Source organism: Bos javanicus, chromosome 7 (assembly GCF_032452875.1).
Source record: "Bos javanicus breed banteng chromosome 7, ARS-OSU_banteng_1.0, whole genome shotgun sequence".
In the NCBI taxonomy this organism is placed as follows: domain Eukaryota; kingdom Metazoa; phylum Chordata; class Mammalia; order Artiodactyla; family Bovidae; genus Bos; species Bos javanicus.
Genome location: NC_083874.1, coordinates 60358078 through 60363319, shown reverse-complemented (window position 1 = coordinate 60363319; position 5242 = coordinate 60358078).

Sequence of the window (5242 nt, the reverse complement as noted above, 5' to 3'; positions counted from 1 at the left end):
GCTGCAGTCCATGGGGTCCCAAAGAGTCAGACAAGACTGTGGGACTGAACTGAACTGAACTCTGTCCTGCCTCCGATCCTTCCAGAGTCCAGTGGACCCTTGCTCACATACATACCTACCTCCCTTCACCTCCCTCCTCTGTCAATGTGCAGTCCTTCTGCCACCCCAGAGCTAGAGCCCCATTTTAAAGTTTACTTTGATCTTATCGGATAGGCATTGTGATGGATTGAATGGTGGCACACCAAAAGGTAATTCCACACAGTAATTCCTGCAATCTGTGAATGTGACCTCATTTGGAAAAGGGATCTTTACAGATGTCATTAAGTTAAGGATCTCGAGATAAAAAGATTATACTGGATTATTCAGGTGGGCCCTGATTCGATGATAAATGCTCTTACAAGAGACAAACAGGGGAGATTTGTCAGACCACAGAGAAGGAGGCAGAGCAGAGCAGAGTGACATAGCCATGAGCCAAAGAATGCTCCGAGTCCCCAGAAAATGGAAGAAGCAAGAGCAAACTCCCCTAGGATCTTAAGAGGGAACCTGGCCTTGCCAACACCTTGATTATAGATTTCTGGTCTCTAGAACTATGAGAGAATACATTTCTATTGTTTTAAGTCACCTAGTTTATCATAATTTGTTATGGCAGCTACAAGAAACTAAAGTTTTCAGATCATTCAAATGTCAAAACAAAACAACATAATACGTAAATATGAGAAGTCTTGCTTTTCTAAGTAACCATTCTTTATTAAGTTCTTTTGTATTTTTCTAGTATTTCTCTATGCAGATATAAGGAAACATGAGAGGGGAATACATTTTGATTCCCTTCCCTGGTTTGAGTGATCTTTTCAAATGTATACCTGACTATATCACTCACTGCACTTAGATGGGACCCAGACTACCCACTCAGCCTGGCCCTGTTTTCCCCAACCACGTCTTATACACCCTCCTTCACTCTAGGCTGTAGCCTTCCTGGTCTCCTTCTGCCTGAGCCTTTTTTTTTTTAATTAACTAATTAATTAATTCAGTGGTGCTGGGTCTTAGTTGTGGCACACAGGATCTAGGATCTTTGATCTTAGCTACAGCGTGTGGAATCTAGTTCTTGGACCAGTAATCGAATCTTGGACCCCCTACATTGGGATCCCAAAGTCTCAGCCACTGGACCATCGAGAAGTCCCTCACCTCAGAGTCTTGACACCCATCCTTGTTCCTGCCTGACCCCCACCCCCTTCCACCTCAGTGTCTTCTGCTCATCAGATCTCTACTTAAATATCAGCCCCATCCCAGCCCCCAGGGCCCTCCCCCACCTTCCAATTTAAAACAGCTCTCCTAATCCTGCCACTTCTCATTGTACCACTGTCCATTTTCTTCCTTGAATTTGTCACAATAGAAAATTAAAGATGTGGTGGCTGATTTGTTTGTGTCTCTCTCCTGCTCCAGATTGTAAATTCATGGAGCTGAGATTTGTTTTAATCACCCTTCCATCCTGGGCACCTGAAACAGTGCTTGGCATGTGGTAGGTTCTCTGTAAACATTTGTTGAATACATAAATTAGTACTAAAGGCCAACCACTTTCTGGAAACTGTGCCATGCATTAAAGAAAGGGCCTAAAGTAGTGAGTACTGCTATTTTCTTGGAGATGGTTGATTGTTTTTATTAGGCTCTCAAAGGACGTCCTGGACCCCAAAGAAGGGGTCTTGATTGTGCAGGCATGGAAACAAACTTAAATTCAGTCTCAGAGGCCCACTGGGAGCCCTGGGCATGTTTGTCTTGGAGGAGAAGAAAGAAGCCAAAGCCACTGTTTGTACATCTCTGTGTCAACTACAAATTGGCACTTACCAAGAGCATCACCAAGGACTGAACAACAAAGGCATTTGCCATCTGCCTCTACGAAATTAAACTCATGCTGCTACAGCTATTGACCTTCAACAATCCCTGAGGGAGTTGAGGGTAGAGAGAGACACTCTGTGCTCCAGGGAATCTGGTGGGACAGGTCTTGAAACAGATTTTATGATCTCAATCCTTGCATCTCCTCACATTTAAAGAAGCACTAAATCTCTTCATGGTGACATCAGATCCTTATGACTAACAAAAAAAACTCATTGTAAAATGAGTATTTCTTGGTATTGAACTCCCCCCTCACCAAGACCCTGTATATTGGCCTTCCCCCACTGCCGCTTTGGAGCAGTCTCTCAAAGCTGAGATGCTGCCTCCCAGGCTGCATCCTCATTTTGCCCCAAATAAAACTTCACTCACAACTCTCAAGTTGTGCATCTTTTTTAGCTCACATCTGTGGGCAGCAAAGGAGCTAGGGAAAATGACAGAGCTTTTACTCCAAGAGAAGGACTTCCTAACGATCCCTGCTGATCAAAGACGTGGCCTGGCTGGTAAGATGGTGAGGTCCTTGTCACTGGAGGTGTACAAATTGATGTGCATGCCCATCTGTCAGAAATTGTGGCATGAGCAGGCCAAGGAAACAGTTTTGGGATTTCAGAGTGGTATATGGATTAAGGCAAAGGGGACAGTTTCTAAATTAATATAGCTATATTTCTTCCAGGCTCCCACAGACTGGAGTGCAACCAACATGGCTCTTGATGTCCCCAAAATGAGGCCACTTGGGTGCCATCCCCATATTTTACATAGAAGGAGCAAATTCAGACCAATCCCCTTCCTGCCGGGTTGATTTTCATTTTGTCTGCTTCCGTGACCTGGAGTGCTGTCTGAAATGCCCAGACAGGCCTGAGTCCCCTCTTCTGGCCACTCTCCTTTCACAGCAAGGAGATTAGCTTGCACAGGCTGCCAGTCAGGCCCGTAGGACTCCTGGAGGCATGCAACCTTCCTTGGACTAGACTGTCTTCCTCTCGGCTTCTGGCTGGATCCCTCAGAGTCAGAGCAGTCCTTTTCACCTCCTTTGTCTGCATCCTCGGACCATGTGTTAGTCGCTCGTGTCCGACTCTTTGCGACCCCATGGACTGTAGCCCACCAGGCTCCTTTGTCCATGGGCTTCTCCAGGCAAGAATACTGGAGTGGGTTGCCATTTCCTTCTCCAAAAAGCATCCTCAGACCATAGCCTGTAGCAATTTTGGAGTGCCCTTCTTAAAACAAGGATCAAGTGAGATCATGAGAGGAGAACTGTTTTGAGATGCAGCGTGCATATGTGCTAAGTCACTTCAGCCGTGTCTCACTTTACGACCGCATGGACTGTAGCCCACCAGGCTCCTCTGTCCCTGGGATTCTCCAGGCAAGAATATTGGAGGGGGTTGCCATGCTCTCCTCTAGGGAGATCTTCCCCACCCAGGGATGAAACCCACGTCTCTTCTGTCTCCTGCATTGGTAGACGGGTTGTTGACCACTAGCGTCACCTGGGAAACCCCCTTTTGAGATGCAGAATCCTATGCAAATATGTTAGATAATGGTCATTGATAATAACAACAAAAAGTCCTTCTAAGTTAGCCTGTCTTTCCAGGTTGGGCCACAAGAGGGCACCGCCTCCTTCTTGCGTGCGTCACGCCGCCTTCTTGGACACGCCCCCAGGAGGCACCTGGTCCCGGCTGCCCTGTCAGTAAAAGGAGGTGCCGGTTCTCACTGCTGGAAGATCTGTCACCGGACTTGTCAGGGGGTGCCAATTCCTGCTTCCCACAGGACAGAGGCCCATGGCTTGTCTGGGCATGTCGGGACGTATTTGAGAGAGTGTTAACACGTTATGGCTGTGTTCAGAAGTGGTCTCGACGCTGAAATTCTGGAAGAGGAGCGCGAGACCTCACACCTGTGTGTGTGTGTGTGTGTGTGTGTGTGTGTGTAAGCGAGTCCTTCTCACAAGGCGGAGTTCTCTGGTTGTCTCGTTCACTGCTGTGTCCCCAGCAGCAGGCGCATACGGACGCCCAGTCAAGAAGGCTGGCAGAGGTAAATGGAGAGGACACAGCTTTGCTGGACATTTGCTGTTGCTCCCACCCACCCCTCCATCCACTCCGGGGAAATCTCAAACCACGGAGCAGAACCCGCCTGTGGGAGTCAGGAAGCTGCATCTTAGCGATAATTCCCCAGGGGTGTGAGGGAACATTCTAGAAGGACTTCAGCAGGACCAGGCCCATGAGTTTGGAGAGGCCCCAGTGACTGATGCTCCAAAGCTGAACAAGAACAGGGTGTGTCGTTGGGGCGTGGAGTGTGGTGGACGGCTGGGTGGTGGCGGGGGAGCTCTCCCTCCGGCCTGCCTCTTCCTCGTCCCTGTGGCTCCCCAGCTGCTGCCCTGGGCCTTGTGGGACCTTGGGCTCCTTTGCAGCGCGGCGCAGGCATGCAGGCCTTGTTTTGGGCCTCAAAGGAGCATCGAGGGGAGGCCCTGGGCATCTGGGAATCAGCAGGTAGGAAGTCATGTTGATTTTTTTCCCCCTCAGAATGTATCGGAGTTTGGAGGGTCAGTGCCAAAGGTAGAGAAGTGTGTTTAAAATGTCCGCACAGTTGGGCATGATGCCTGTGGTGCAGCTGATATTGCATTCACTCTGATTCCTGGCACCGTGTGAGGTGTGATTTCAGAGTCTGTCTCGCCTCCTCCACTTGGTCAGTCACACCTTTTGGGACTGAAGGGGAGAGGCTGCTGCGCGGCCAGGCTCCTCAGCCTGCACCTTGGCCCCTGCCCGAGGGGACCTCGCCTTGTGGGACGTTCTGCCTCCCCTCCCTCTTTGGTGGGTGTTCTCAGACACAGCCTGGCACCTTCCTGGAGCTTCTGATGTGGGTCCTGGTTGTTGTGTAGCTGGCCCCTGGAAATGTCCAGCAGTGTGAAGTCACCTTAGGGTTACCTCAACTGGGGCTGTGCTGTGGGCTGGATTGTGTCCCCCCACTGTGTTCATGATGAACGTCTTAACCCCCAGTACCTTAGACTCTGACGATACTTGGCGGTAGGTCTTTAAAGAAATAATTCATGTTAAATGAGACCTGAGGGTGGGCCCTAATCCAACAGGACTGATTTCCTTGTCTGAAGAGATTAAGACACTGACATGCACAGACTGAAGACATGGGGAGAACACAGCTGTCTACAAGACAGAGAGGCCTCGGAGGAAGCCAGCCCACCAACACCTTGCTCTTAGACTTGCAGAGTCTACAGCTATGATACAATAACACTCTATTGCTTAAGCCGCCCACGCTGTCGCACTTTGTTACGGATGCCCTAGTGAACTAATACAGGCTGTTAGGCTGCCTTCACCTCCCCTCCCCTCCTCTCATGTTCCCAAAAGACACAGGACACAAG